General features: G+C 41.9%; 1 long non-coding RNA gene across 1 annotated transcript in view; it reads right to left on the bottom strand.

The window, feature by feature from the left end:
* The window catches only part of LOC116687510 (uncharacterized), a 17,216-nt gene continuing 625 nt past the window's right edge, over positions 1–16,591 (bottom strand). The window contains exons 2-3 of the long non-coding RNA XR_004331560.1: positions 1,973–1,980; positions 1–77 (exon numbers count right to left, since the gene is read on the bottom strand). This is a non-coding gene — a long non-coding RNA (uncharacterized LOC116687510). The remainder of the gene's footprint in view (positions 78–1,972; positions 1,981–16,591) is intronic.

Below are 16,591 nucleotides of genomic sequence, written 5' to 3'. Positions count from 1 at the left end.
CAGACGCTGGCTCCCCATCTCTTCTCATTCTCCTGGACCTGACTGCAGCATTCGACACTGTGGACCACAACATCCTCCTACATAGTCTTAAATCCACTGTTGGTGTTTCTGACTCTGTCCATGAGTGGTTCTCATCGTACCTGATACTCCCAGGAGGACGAGCATGTCGCCTTGGGAGAGGCTAAATCCTGACGACAACGTCACCTGTGGTGTCCCTCAAGGCTCAGTGCTCGGCCCCACCTTGTTTATCCTCTACATCTCATTCCACTGCTATGCTGATGACACTCAACTCTGCCTCAGGACTCACCCAACCCCTCTGGCTGCCCTGCCATCATCCACTCTGACCACCTGCCTGGAGGAGGTAAAGGTGTGGTTGCAGCAAAACTTCTGCAGCTAAACAGCTCCAAGACTGAAGCCATCTTAGTGGCACTCACACCAGGTTCGGTCATCTGCCATTACCAGATCACACCTCTCTGGCCAAATATTCCACTGTCTACATCAGCCACTACCTGGGTGTTAAAATGGACTCTCATCTTGTCTTTGAGGCTCACATAAACATCTCTGCAAGACCTCCTTCTTCCACCTCAGGAACATCGCTAAACTTCGTCCCACACTCATCCAGCTGATGCGGAAAAGCTTGGCCACGCTTTTGTCTCCTCCAGGCTGGACTACTGCAATGCGCTCCTAGGGGATCCCTGAGAAAAGCCTTCAAAAGCTACAGTACATCCAGAACAGCGCTGCTAGGATCCTGTTGAGGGTGCGCAAACACGACCACATCACCCCCATCCTCAAATCTCTCCACTGGCTTCCTGTGTCTCTCGGATTGAGTACAAGTTCTCCCTCCTCACCCATCAGTGCATCCACGGTGAAGCCCCCCCTACCTCAAGGAACTTCTCACCCCACAGACCTCTACCCGGACCCTCCGATTGCCAGGTTATCTCCTAAACCTCCAGGACAAAGCTCCGACTATGGGAGATTGGGCTATCTGCTCAGCGGCTCCCAGACTGTGGAATGCTCTCCCTGACCACCTGAGGCCACCACAGACTGTGGATGATTTTAAACGTGGCCTTAAACCCACCTTTTTAGGAGAGCTTTTGACTGATCTCTTGCCCTTTTCTACATTGTTTTTGTTTATTTATATTTTATTATTTTCATGCTCTCCATGTGTTTTATTTTATCACTTACTTTTTTTACCATGTAGCACTTTGAGATTTTTGCAAATATAAAGTGCATTACAATTAAATTTATTATATTATTATTTCCACCTGTGGGCCTTTAAGCATCTCATCCGCTCTCTCTCTTCTCTCTCTCTCTCTCTCTCTCTCCCTTCTCTCTCTTCTCTAGCTGTCCTATGTCCTTTTTTTTTTTTTCTTCTTTTTTTTTCCATTCACATTGACCAAGGGGGTACTTGGTCAATGTGAATGAAAAAAGTGTTGCTCCTATGGCACCATGATTTTGATGCTAACAGGCTCTAACCTGCCTTAGGCCAAAATAGGCTAACGATTGGTCATAACCAAGCAACTGGCTATCGCATAGTCGACAAATCACCGTATTGTCAGGAGAAGCTCGCAGACAGTTTGGACTCACAGTACATTAGCTGTTTAGGTTTAAGTACTAATGTTAACTATCATTTTAGTCAGCAATAATTAGCCTGTGCCTATGAACATATACCTACTCTCTCCGTCACTGCTGATGGGAATGATTGAGATTTCTCTTGCACAGCTACCAGAAGTCGTACAACTATCAGACAGGTTGCCTACGTCCCATATACGTCTTCAAGCTCAGTTGGAGGCTGCTCAGTAATGCTTAGCCATCACCGAAAAGAACTTATAATATCCTTCACTGGTCTCTGTGCAGAGCAATGGGATCTGTTGGTCCATTTTCTTCACTGTCTATGATATTGACGTTATGATCACAGAGACCAAGGCAACCATTTTGTACTTGCCCTGATGTCAGCCTTAATGGCTGGTACTGTACATGCTTAGACATGTTTTTATGACTTTATAGCCAAGAAGTATAAGGCTTTTCAAAGATTAGCCTCAAGAGTGCCATGGATACTTCTACCTTATGCTCATTTACAGCGCTCAAGAACAGTGCTAATGCAGCAGCCCAAATAGGCTCGTACCTGCCAAAACCTGGCATTGCTGTAGGGATTTACAAGAGTACATTTTTCAGCTGACTAGTAACTAAGTGCATTCACTTATCTTCTGGATTGGGTGGGTCCATCACCCAATTTGTGAGTCATACGTTCTTAGTGACTTCTACCTATTTTAGACTTGTCATTTACTATTAAAACTAAAGGATGCCCTAACTAGTAAATACTTTAGTAATGTGTGAATCAATTTCCAGGAAACCAAGTGGCAACCTTTGGGTTGAGCCAATGCCATTTGTTTTGCGGATTTCTCTGAAGTTAAATTCAAAGCAAGAATTTATGAAAAATGTAAAATAGAGTTTATGAAGAGGCCACTTTATATCATGCATTAAAAGTATTAGAAACCGAGAGAAAAAAAGAAATGCTTCTACAATAAGTCTTAACGTATTTCATCAGACAGTGATGAAATGTTATCTGTTTCTTTACAGCGTTTCCCTACTTTTCCAAATCCCTTCTTGTCGAAAGGCTGCCCTTCTAAGCTTTGCATGAACTTCATATTAGGCCTGCTGTGAATTCAAATCCACCTAGGTTTCTTTAGCCAGCATTTGAAGGATTACCTCATCCACTCCAAGAGACAGAAGCACTTGGCTGCCCAGGTCTCCAGAGGGAAACTGTAGAGTGGCCACTTGTGTAGTTGCTCCATTCCCCCCCCCCACCACACACACACACACACACCACACACACACACACACACAACACACACAACACACACACACACACACACACACCACACACACACACACCCACACCCATGCTCAGGGCCACAAATTAAAATGAAAGTCTTGATTAATTGCGAACCTCAGGGGGCACTTGTTAGATAATTTTTGTGTATTCAGCTCGTCCTTTGTGAAGAAAATGAAAAATGTTGAAATGGAGAATATATCACAACGCTCCAAGAAAATACAAATATGGGCGTGTGTGACACCACAAAGTCCGAGCAGTGCTTCCACTCCACTTTCTTCACAATGTCACATCTATTCCATTGCCCAGTGAAGCTGGTCATGGAGCCTAATACTAAAACATCCAGTACTTTGTCAAACTGTAATACCTTTCTGGCCTAATGCATCCCAAACTTTTACTGATTTATTTTCCCCAATGTATCGAATCAGAATCAGAATACTTTATTGATCCCTCGAAGGAAAGTGTGTGTTACAGTTGCAAAAAATAGAATAAGAATATAAGGGTGTGGATATTTACATAGTCAAAGGATATTATGATACAGTATTCACATAATTAACATAATTAAGGTGTTGAAATGGTGAAAAGTAATAATAATAAAATAATATATAATTATAATAATAATAGTAGCAGTTGAGTATTGCACACATTACAAGCCAGCGTTATTGCACCTGATAGAGGAACAATAGTTTTGATTTTTCATTGTCTTTCTTTAGCACCCGTTAAAAATACAACAACTGTGATGCATTTAAGAGAAATAAATAAAAAAGGGCATGCTAAGGAAACCCAGAAACTCTCAGGGGCTTGTCATGTTGGGTTCCCTTCAACTATTCAGCAACTCATAACATGAAAGAGAAAAAAAGGTTATTACAAAAAGGGACAAAGTAAGGAATAATCAAATAAGTCAACAGTGTGAAGAAAGAAGAAAAAAGTAATCAAAACAATAAGAATCGTGCTTGGCTAGTGATACAGTAACATTTATAAGTAAAGATCTGCTGCACATGTGTACTACTATTTAATTAGTATATGTGTCTATAGTACATGTGGGGTTATGTAATACTTATGTAAGTCAAGCACAGGATATTGTATAGTTGTTGTAGTCTAATTAACTATTGTACGAACAATGTGCAATTATCTGTGAATAGAAAGCACGGTGAGCTCCAACCATGTGTGCTTGTATTATAAAGTTAGAAAAAAGCCACAACACGTACATCTGATGGGTGATTGTAGCTTTAGCGTTAAATAAACTGTTTCATGGCACCCAGCAGTAACCAACAACACTGCTGCTAATAAATATACAAAAAAAGGTGCGATGGCTGCACTGCATGAGGTACCATTTAAATGAGATGCACTTGATAGTGTCAGTTCTTACTAAGAGAGTGACACCTCGATAAGAAATGCAACACCCTGAGGACACCTGTGAGACAATAACTTGATTTTCAGTGCATTCATTAATCGCTGACAGTTTGTCAACCTCATTATGTCAATTTGTGGTATGTTGGTGCAAACTGCATGGGTGCAACGTCCAGGTGCCGAGCGCTTCTGGTCACCTTCGTTGTTGGCACTGTAATTAAGAAGCCCATTATTTCTGATTAGCACTCCTTTGCATAATTAATGAATAGGAGCTATGTCGCATGGATTTTATAAAAACCTTGCTCATCTTGTTGAGCAGGACATTCAAAAGTGAAACAATAAGTTGGACATTTGAATAAAAACACAAGTACTTGAAGTTAAATTTAAACATTTCTAGTTTACCAGCAAAACCAACAAACTTATTCTTCTGGTGAAAATACTCTATCCTGTGATGATGTTTATTAGTCTGTTCTAATGAACCTTTTGTGCAAAAAGCAATTTGAAGAATTAATGCATTCAATTCACTTGGAACTCAGAAGCCGAAGCCGGGAATGATGTCACACCCGAGTTGAAAGCGTAAAACATGTCCACAGGTAGACGTTGGACAGGACTGTGTGTAAGATTGATTTAGTGAGACACAAATAAGACCAAAGTGCTTATAACTGTATGTAACTATAGCTTTCACAACTGTTGATGCACGGAGCAGCCATTTTGGATTTTTAGCTCGGGGTACTCTGTGGTTGTCCAGTTCCGAGTTCAGAAATCGAGGTCGGGAACGTGTTTCCAACTTTGACCCTGGAAATCCAACTTCCGGTTCAAATGTAACCTACAATAATGCACTGCAATTCCTAAGCATTGCTGAAAGCCTACGGTGACTGCTGCAGAATAAAACACTGTGGGGGGGGGGGGGGGGCTCGGGGGGATGGGGGGGGTTCATAAAACCCGGCGCTTTCAAGCTGTAGAGCGGAGTAAGCTTCCTGGGGGAAACCAAGGAACCAAGGAAATGCGTGTTCAATGGAACCAAAATCTTTTTCCTAATTGAACTAGTCGTTTTGGTATCTGAATCTAACTGTCATCGCTGCATGACACCCATTTCTTGTCGCCTAAACTCAACTGTGATGTCCACCGAAAAGACCCGTAGCTAGCGGTGCCCTGTAGATTACCTGGCTCAAAGTCCCCTTTTCATCTGGTAATCTCAACGGCAACTGCCGCTGAGCGGGCGACATCTCAAGGACCTCTGTAGCCGCCATCCATGACCTAGTCTTGAGGAAACTCAACTCAACTAGTATGTGATGCTGATTCAGCGGGCTGTGGCTCAGTGGTAGAGTGGTTGCCTACCAATCGGAAAGTTGGTGGTTCGATCCCCGCCCCCTGCAGTCAGTCGAAGTGTCCTTGGGCAAGACACTGAAACCTGAGTTGCCCGGTGCTGCGCATCGGAGTATGAATGTTTATCTGATGAGCAGGTGCACCTTGTACGGCAGCCCCGGCCACAGTGTATGAATGTGTGTGAAGGTGAAGTTTCCTGTAGATGTAAAAGCGCTTTGAGCAGTTGTTAAGAAGAAAAGCGCTATATAAATACAGCACATTTACATTTACATTTAAATCTCACGGAGCTCTGTAGCGGCGTCACGTGACCGCCAGTAGTTGCCTAATTTGGTAAGATCCATACTTATCCTGTGGTGGAAAAAGTTTTAGATCTTACTGAAGTAAAAGTAGTAATACCACACTGTAAAAATAAGAGAGTTAAAGTTAAAGTGCATTGGAAATTTACCAAGTAAAAGTAGGTAAGTATCATCAGACAATGTACTAAAATATTAATTGCAGAAAAATCCTCACAGTTCAGAAACTGGAAATGATCTAACAGTTTTGTCAAGTAACTTAATCGGCCCAATCATTTTAGCTGCACCGTAGGTATGTATTTTTGGGCGGTAAAATAATAATAAAACTTTGATTTTAAAACTGCATGTGCTTGTGTGCAAAATCTTAATTTGTAAGTAACTGAAGTCTCAGAATGAGTGGAGTAAAAATTACAATAATTTGCTCTGAAATGTAGCAGAGTAAAATAGAAAGTGGTATGAAAGTTAAAGACTAAGTAAAGTACCTTGCATTTGTAATTAAGTACAGTAATTGAGTAATGTACTAGATACCTTACTCCACTGTACAAATTGGTGTACAAAAATGTTTTGTAGACTATCGTGCATACCCAGTCGTGAGAATAAGTTGCTTTGACAGAATTGTGCTAGGGGCTTTTTGTCATTCTCCCATAGCAACACAATGATACAGCATACATGAAAGAACCAATTTCAGTTCTCTTCATCAGCGTTTTTCTTGGCTCTGGTTTCCCTCTCAGACCTTTCCTCTGCAGTCGGATCAAACTCCAGGAGTCCACACTTGACCTCAACTCTGTAACCCTGACTAAGCTCAGTGGCAGTTACTGTTTTACACCTGAAGAAAGCACCACACTTTTCCTTCAATCCGCGCTAAAACTAATTAAAGTTGGGGCAAGGAAGCGTCTGCCGAGAGTGTGAGGTGAGGAGATCAGGCTGAGTGAGGGATGTTGGGAGGGGAGAGATTAACCAGAGCACTGTCTCTCAGCCCTAATCCTAATGTCACAGATATGCGGTAAGCTGGGGCCTTTTGTCAGTTAAAGACTGCTTTCAGATTACCCGACTCTTTGTCTGCCGCTGTGCATCCTCTCCCCTTATAACCCCGTGCTGTACCCTACTCCTTGGATCAGGGATAAACATGGGAGCACGCACTTTTCCAGGCGAGATGAAAGGCTGCTGGGGGTTAAAAGAAGAAGAGCATGCAGCCGAGATGGCTTTCCGTAACACCTGCTGGATAAAAGAGCAGGGAGAAAGAAAAGCGGCGGAGGCTCTATTTTTCCTAGTGTTTACATGTCACATGTCACAAGGGGCTTCAACAGATTGTTTCACACTTATTAAAAAGTTCAACTTATCCGGGAGAAGTTTCAAAGGGGATTTACTTAGATTCAAAAGATGTGTAAATTGATAAAATGTACATTTTTATTGAGATTGATATAAGTGTAGGGTCAGGATGTTAATGTGAGTGTACATCGGACCAAACCATTGCTGAACGTCCTCTACACACACCTTGTCTATGCAGTAACAGAGTCTGTGTTCGACAATTTTAGTACTTCAAACTAACAATCTTACATAAACACCTCACACAGGATTGGCCTGGTGTGGAGAGGTGCAAGTTGAGTTTTACCCTTGTCCAAGACCCAGTCACACAAAGTGGCAGCAAATGGAGTCTTTCTACAGGTTTAGTGAGGTAATGATTAATGGCAGGGTGCTTATCAGTCACAAGCTCAAGGACAGTTATTCTATTTCCTCCGTGCGGGTGTCATTTGCTTTTTTAGAGATTCATATCCAACTATGCAGTTTGTTCAAATTTCTGCTAAAAGCACTTTGGTACCTCACCGGCTTATATGGCTGTAACATTCAGTGCTGATTCTGACTTCCTTTCAGTTCAGTAGTACTGTACCCAGTCTGTTGCTAATTCAAATCGGATTCAGCTCAGTACCTACATAACTAGCCATGCACTGTTTATAAGGTTAATAATCCAGCTGCCATTTTGCGCACCAGTAAGAACATTTTGATTAGAGTTTTCATAAGCTGCAGACATTAAAACATGAGAGTCTCAACATTTATGTCGCCATACAGGCTGCGGTTAAGTGAGCTGTCAAAAAAACCTGGCCACTCTTGTCTATTTGTTGTGGACTTGTGCTTTGAGGACAAAAAGGGATAAGAAAAAAATATTTACACATAATCTATTGCACATAGGAATCAAATTAAGAAAATTTGAAGAAGTACTTATTTTATTTTTTAAAAAAGGAGCTCAAAGTCATAATACCATGTAATACAATACAATAAATAAGTAATGCATAATAATCATTCATAAATTAGAAAATTAATTTAGGTTAACGGAAATTTCCAATGGATTCCTGTTCAGGATGCTCGACCTATGTCCATTGTACTGTATAGTTTTTGTGACTTTTAAAGGGAAAGTCAGTTTTATGACAGGTCAAAGATGATTGTTTGATGATATTTATAATTTGGAGCTCCCCTTTACCCTCTCCCCATCTGGCTGCTAGTTTTTACACAGTGACAATATATGCACTACTGGAAACCCAGTGATTACTGTTAAATGTGCTGTCTTTTATTGCGCCTTTAATGAGAGAAGTATATTAGTAGTGTGTCAACATCTGACAGCAAGTTTCAGTCACTCTGAGGGAAGCAACAGTGCTACTAATTCAGTTAGGGACAAGGTGATTTAAACAGGAGTTTACCACTCAGTGTTAAACATTTATTCATAATCTACTTAACACCTCTTTTGTACATTGTTTCATTCAATGAAGGTATTGAAGAGCGGGAAAAAAAGAGACTTTACATCAATTTCTGTCTCACAACTGTCGTTCAAACTACAGTATTCCTCTTTTGAGGAGTAGTTTATAATCTAACAGAAGAGGTTAATAAAAAACACAGCTAATAAAATAGTAGCTTCCTCCATTTTGAACTATCTGGCTTTCTGTTCCCTCAAAGGTAGGTGGTCTCAAGTGGTTTTCTATTGGTCAATGACACAAATATACATGTACAGTTCACCAAATTGAAATTGAGGCAAAAAAAGAATGCCCCAGTGCCCCCATTGATTAATGAGGCAAAATGGGCCATTAAATTCTGGTTTGACCGGGCTTTCAGCTTCAAAAAAATCTTCACACAGTTCTTTGTGTATGCAGCAAACGCAACATCAAAAATGCCTTCAAGAAAACTGTTACGAAAACATAGGTGTTAGTGTCAGGTTGCGCACAAACTGAGGAAATTGACCCCAAATGCATGAGTCACAAGCAAAGTGAAGTTCAAGTTGCCTATTTAATCAGGTTCAAATACTCACAGCAAAAGTTGTCAAAATCACTGCAGAACTCAGTCAGGGATAGCAAAGGTCTAAACCGACACTGGGAAACACTCACTAGAAACATGCTGGAATGCTGACACAAAAGACAAGACAATCTGACAATGACAGAGGATTACGGTATGTACATATACACTGGGGCGGGAGACATTAGACACAGGTGGAAAACATTGTGGCGGGGCTAGGGAATCAAAGTGGCGGCTAGGCAGAAAAAAGACCGAAAGTAACCTTAACCCTGAAATGAGACAAAATATAACTGAAAAAGACGGGAAACCAAAACATTTTATTAAGAGCAGGCGCTAGACATGCAGTTATTTCAATATGTACAACTACAGTTATCGCATCACCTCTGCCAGGCTTTTTGCCTGAGTGTGGCCATCGGAAACAGGTTGACAACACACGCCACAACCCAAGTCATTGAACAGGGCTTAATGATACTTGGGGATTGGCATACAGCCTGCCCAAGACTGGCTTGGTTTCAGACCCTTAAATTGTTGATCTATCTCACATTTCTTCAGCAACTCGATGAGGCTACCCAGACCTGCAGACCAATGACAATACTTAGAAATACAAAACAAATCGATGTTCTTTGGAGTTCGGGTTTGTAGTGATGGACTGTTCTGATGCACCAAAATACAAATATGAGGCCTATCAATGTCGCCATATTGTCCAGTTCATAGTTTTAATGAGCTTGGCCTAATCACTAAACCATAAAACATGATGTACTTCTCCAGTGCACAGACAAGTGATTTAACGTCAACAGCAATAGCTAATTGAAGTGGATCAGTCCATGGGGCTTAGTGTGCTCGGGGTCAGTGGAAGTACAGGTGAGCAACACCAGCAGGTCCCCTATTCAGCAACTACAACATGGTCCTTTCATCCCAGGGGGTTTCTAAAGCAACCAGTTGTGCATTTGTGAAAAGTGCCAGTGTCTTTACTGTACATCTCATTTCCATAACTGATGGTCCTTACATGATCCCCAAGATCCCCAAAGACTTTATCCACTTCACTGACTAAAATGAAATATTCATGATAGCATAATCTGTGAATGGGATTGGGTTTGATAGCCAGAATTAATATGCAAGGGTGTTAGGGTGCACGGTGAGTTGATGAGACAATTGTGCTGGATGCATAACTGATGCATAATGCATACACAGCTAAGCAGTTACAGATGCATAGTTGAAATGTCTTGCTTGCAGATTATATGGTTTCTGGATGATTCAGTCTAAATATAAATAAACAACACACACATGATTATGCTTAAAAAATGATAATATTACAGTATATGTACTGTATATACATTATAGTGTCACGTGTCAACCAAGTCAGTTAACAAAAAATACTAGCTTTAACATATAATCTTTTTAAAACAAACCAAAAAATAAAACTGACTATTACTATTGGTAAACTATGGTGTCATTACTGAATAAAGATAGAAAGTTAATATTTCGGGTTCAACAAATTAAAAAAGAAAAATCACATGGGATCTATGGCATGCTCAATATGCTGGATTTTGACGTTTTTGTCTCTTGATGATACACCTTTGCTTATGTTAAAATAGCATTTAAACCTCTCAGTGGGGTGATTGTAGACTCTCCCATTTCTTTGAAAACAATGAATGTGCTTCATCATTTCATGTCAAGAAGCATGTATAAATGTTTCTCAAAATCTTTTGGATCATTGATTTTTACTGTGGGTGTGCCGCCCCCCTTTAATATCTTGGTGTATACTGTATGGGTATGTCTGTGTGTTCCTGAAGTTAACTGTAGTTTTAGCACATGTATACGATATGTGGTGTGTATTCTCTCTAATGCCCAATACAAAGTACCCTCATAAGGCCTATCACTCATTGTTACGAGTAAAGCCAACTCTCTGTTTTGCAAAACTTCAAAGAGTCTAACATTGCTTTTCACTTAAATCATTTAAAGATTGAGCTTATTTTATTACCAGTTGTATGAAAAAGCAAAAAAAAAAAAGCCCTACAGTTCTCCAGCACGTCTTAAAATATGCCTATTTAGATCAGGGTTAAGAAACGTGGACCTTGGTATTGCAAATCCGGTATTCTAAACAGAGCGGTGTCACATTGTATAAGTATAATAAAAAAAGATTAAAATGAATGTTACAAAACCAACAGGAACAATGTACATTCAGTGCAATGTTCACTTACATAATCAGTCCACAAATCCCCACCGTTCTATTAATTAGTCAGACGGCAAACATGCAACAGTGCCCTCAAGAGAACCATTATGGTTGTTGAGTGCTTCTCTTCTTGCTGGAGAAAAGCAAAGGTTGGCTCTCTAAGTAGCTGTCAGTACTTTCTTGTCACACACAGGCATCGGTCTTGAATGTTTTTCCAGGAATGACAGTCAAACGTACATGTGAAGACTTAACCTTTCATGTTAGGGTCAAGTGACCGTTTTCAAGTTCAGATGTGATAAATAACATTTACAATTGTTTTATGGACAAGGCTTCCCTTATCATCCAGTAAGGGACCAAAGGTGACTGGAGAAAAAAAAAAAAATAAGTCTCTCGAGTTTCATTTGCAAGATCTTAGGTTTCATTTGCGGATCTCGCAAAAAACAAAAATAATGTTAATAATATGACACATTTTATTTAAAGACGCCTTTCTTGGCACTAGGACGCCACACAGGATCATAAATTAAGACAGCAAAACAATACTATACAGCAAAACAAAACTATACAACAGCTAAACAATAATATACAACAGCTAACAAATACTCTACAACAGTAAAACAAAATACTACAGCAAAAAACAATACTATAAACAACAGCAAAACAAATACTATACAGCAAAACCAATACTATACAAACAGCAAAACAATACTATATAGCAAAACAAAACAAATTCAAATACTATGCTCTGCCCCCCATGGTGTGAGACGGGCGCAGGGGACAGAGGGTTTAGGAGGAAGAGGATCTGAGGGAGCGGAAGGAGTGGGACGCTGGAGGAGATCAGACAAATAGGGGGGGCAAGTTGTGGATGGCCTTGAATGCTAATAGGAGGACTAATAGGAGACTTTGAATTGATACGGAACTGGACCGGGAGCCAGTGGAGTTGTTGGAGGACAGGAGTGATCGAGTGGATGGAGGGGGTTCAAGTAATGATGCGGGCAGCTGAATTGGACCAATTGAGGCGTGGGAGGGATTGTCGGCGAGAACCGAAGAGGAGAGAGTTGCCAAAATCGAGCAGGAAGAGGACGAGACTGGAACAAGGATTGCAGCAGTTGGGGGTAAGGAGGGGCGGAGGCGATTGATGTTACGTAGTGGAAGTAGGGGAGACCGGGTGATGTTATTGAATGGGGTTGAAAGGATAATGTGCCGTCAAGATGACACCCAGACTCTTAACCTTTGGGGAGGGTGAGACGGAGCAGTTGTCAAATGTGAGGAAAAACTGTCTGTTTTGGAAAGAGTGGTTTTTGTGCCGATGAGAAGTAACCTCGGTTTTTATTACTATTAATTTGAGGAAGGTTTGGGTGAGCCAGGTTTTATGCAGAGATGCAATCTGTAAGGGAGGTGGGTGGGAGAGTGGACGAGGGTTTGGTGGAGAGGTAGAGCTGGGTGTCATCGGCGTAACAGTGGAAGTGAATGTTCAATTGCGGAAAGATATTGCCGAGGGGAAGCAGGTAAATGATGAAGAGTAGGGGCCCCAGGACAGAGCCCTGGATTCCACCTGAAGTGACGGAGAAGGGAAGGATTACAGGACTCTGGTTGAATGAAACTGGGTGTGGTCAGGAGGGGTAAAGATATTAACCAGTCTAACGAAGTGGGGGTGATGCCGATGAAAGATAGCCTATTGAGGAGGGGTGGTGTGACAGCTGTGTCAAATGCGCACTCAGGTCGGGAGGATGAGGATGGTGAGATTCCAGATCAGCTGCCATGAGGAGGTCGTTGGTGATTTTGATGAGTGCTGTTTCAGTGCTATGGAGGGGGCGGAAACCGACTGGAACTGTTCATACAGGTTATTTTGGGATAGGTGCGAATGGAGTTGAGAGGCAACGTTTTTCAAGGATTTGGAGAGGAGGGTAGAGGGGATATAGGACGAAGTTGTTGAAGTTGGATGGGTCGGCACCAGTTTTTTTCAAAATAGGGTGATGGCAGCAGTTTTGAAGGATATAGGGACAGTTCAGTGGGATGATAGCAGAGATGAGGGGGACCAAGGAGGAAGGCAGGCTTTAACAAGTTGTGTGGGAAGGGAATCAAGTTGGATGTTCTTGATTTTTCTATGAAAAAGACATTACCGTGCAGAAGGAGTGGTAGTATACAAATGGGGAGGGAGAAAGTCCGGGGTGGGTGACATGTAGGAAGAAACGGGACTTGGAGTTTCTTTGTTGGCAGGAATTTGTGTGTTGCAATGGAGTCCTTGTAACGTAGGATGGGTTGTTGTACATTTCTTTTTGAATAGTGAGACCAGTTTTATGGAGACGTTCAAGTGGCCGACCTTTGGCTTTCATGAGTCGAGATCGGGGGTGAACCAAGGGGGAGAACGAGAAAGACAGATCTGTTTTTCAACGGTTGCAAGAGAATTGAGATATTATGGAGTCCAGTGTTGTAATGAGAAGACCCAGATCATCGGGAGTGGAGAGATTGTGATGTCAGGTAAGGCAGAGGAGTGGATAGTTGAAGTGAGTGTGGCGGGTTGATATTCTTTATGTTCCAAAATGAAAGAAGACGTGGTATTTTTGAGATGGAGGGACTGAGTTTCACTGTAAAGGAGAGGAGAAAATGTCAGTTATTGGGGTGACACCAGAGCAGCAGATTAATCCAGAATATGTCCTTTGGAGGTGTGGGAAAAGTGTATGTTGCTGAATCAAAACTGTCTAACAGCAGGAGGGGAAGTTGTTTGAGGAGCAGGTTGCTATGCACATTGGGGTATAGTGAAATTGCCCAGCCATCATTTATGGATGTTTTGATGAGAGAGAGGATAAGTGGGGTGTAGGAACCAGCAGCAAAGTCATTTAAAAAAAGTCACTATTCGTTCAGGGGGGCGGTATACAGCAGCAATGAAGGTGTGAGGGGGACCATAGACACACTTTGCAGACCGCAGATTCAAGAGCTGAGACAGGCTCTGACACCGGCGAGAACCTCCTTTCTCACCGCGGTAGATATCGCGCGAACTCACCCCGCCAGAGCCACGGGTTGAAGATTGTAAACAAAATCCACTAGGAGGATTGTAGCTCAGAAAAGTTGTTGGGCGAAAGTCTAGCTACGATGGGAGAAGTCGGATGGAGATGTCCCCTTGCCCTGTCAGTGAGCGGATGTGATGCAGAGCAAAGTTGATGGAGGGTGATGGTGACAGCCTGGTGGCGGTGCTAGCAACCGCTAGGCGGGCTAAACAGGCTGTGGGCAAACAACCGGTTGGTAGAGCGTGGAGTCGAGAGAGACTGGGACAACGATGGAACTTTATTCCTGTGAGCTGTTGTAGGAATTAACGGCGGGACCCTCGGTGGATGTATGTTCCGGTCGGGGCTGGAAGCGATGTCCGGTGATGGTTGAGAGCCTACGGCGCAGTCCGAGCAGGGGATAGCGCAATCGGAAGAGGTCAATAGCAGCTCTGCAGCCAAACCCATCACTAGCAGGTCAACAGCACGCAGAAAGAGCTCAGGTAGACAAACACGATGTCGACTACCTCCACACATTGGGATCAAATCTTGGGCAGCGGTCAACGCCAGTGAAAAACACATGAGGATCATGACTGGGACAGAAACAGGTGAGCGATGTTGAAAACTCACACAGAGTAGTGGTAGTATTCCAATGAAGGCAGTTACAAGAAGGCTATAGCTGACATCAAAAGTGCAAAACAACTGTCATAGTAAGCCTATCAAATAACAAGGAGTATTTAGACAGCAAGGAGTGTAATACGTTTTGTGCTATCTAACTAGCAAACTAAAATTTTGCAATCTCCATAGTTTTTTCCCCTCCATGTCCACTCCGGGGCTCAAACCTTATGACATGGCGACTTGTATTCTAAGCAAAAAACAATTGTAATGATAATTTTAGTAACATTGTAAATGTCTCTAAAAAGCTATACATTTGGTGTTATGGGTCAACGTGGACATTAGCAGAATATTGGGAGATTGCAGGCTGTTTTGTTGATGAAATTTGGCTCAAAGTTTCCAAACCGATACACAGACAACACCCAGTGGAGATCGACAAAATACCCTGGATGCTTACATGGGCGGTTGCTACTAGCTGGAGTGTACAGATCCTGGAAATGAGGTACATGTATGGACGTGTTCACGATTTCACTCAGCACAGACTCTCGTGCAGATATGCAAAGGTGTATGTTGTACATTTGCATAACATGAAATGAACAGGTTCGGAAATTACAGTGGATGGAGTCTAGAAACGCGGTGGGGGGTGTGAAGCGTCTCACCCGAAGACCGACTGAAAGAGTGGTCTGGCCGGAAGGGGGGCACCAGGTGCGTGGGTGACGAGACTGGAGGTGGAAGGGGATGAGGTGGCTCGCACAGCTTGGCCTGAAAGACAATGCCGCAGCAGAAGGAAGACATTGGCTATCGTGAATATGCATGGCCAATTCTCGTAGGTTAGCTGAAAAGGTTGAACCCCAAACAGCTGATCAGTTTTTAAGGAAGAGAGGAAAAGTTTCAAAGTCTTCCTGAAAGAATTTACGTAATGTTCATTTGTCCAAATACCCAAAGGAGCAGTCCGAATGACATTGTAGCATGCAATATTTCTTCTGCATGGGAACTCCGCCACCATAACTGTGCCTCATTCCAGATCTACCCCCAGCAGATGCCACAGCCCTTGTTAGATCCAGGGTGTGTTGTCGATCCCATCCAGCAAACACCCTTCCCGTTGGGTTCGTTACTGGTGCTTTGCCTTGGGAATAAGGGGAAATATGATATATATATATTAGTATATATTAATATAAATTTAATATATTTTTTTTTTATATATATTATAATGGAAATCCGTGCAATGTCATAATTTTTATTAAGAGAATCTTTTTACCTCAGTGACACTGTTCAGTGTAACCCTCCTTCAATGGTACAGAGCGTACAGTTATTCATGACTTAATCTATACCCATAAAATCAGATTATCTATGATTTATAATCATTAAGTTGAACCCCCCCCCCAACACATGCAAATACCTTGGATGGTGTTCTAAATTGTCCTTTTATAGGAACATAACTAATTACCCATGTCTTAACATTGGAAATATGACTGAAATACAATTTTTTTTAGTTATTAAAACCAGATTGTAGATCAAAAGTACACGTGTGCCAACAAGTACAATCAAAACGAGTGTTTACATTTAAATGAAACATAATAATCATAATCGTTACCGTGAGGGAAAAAGAAGTTGGACTACTGGTCATTGGTTTTAATAAGGATTTTGGGCTGAGTAAATCACGGGTCACATTTGACCCGGAAACAAAAAAAACGTGCAAGCTTTCAAACACATTACAAAGGTTAAGAGGGCATAAGCAGCA

This window comes from Etheostoma spectabile, chromosome 4 (genome assembly GCF_008692095.1).
Source record: "Etheostoma spectabile isolate EspeVRDwgs_2016 chromosome 4, UIUC_Espe_1.0, whole genome shotgun sequence".
NCBI lineage: Eukaryota > Metazoa > Chordata > Actinopteri > Perciformes > Percidae > Etheostoma > Etheostoma spectabile.
This window is presented reverse-complemented; position numbering and strand designations above follow the sequence as displayed.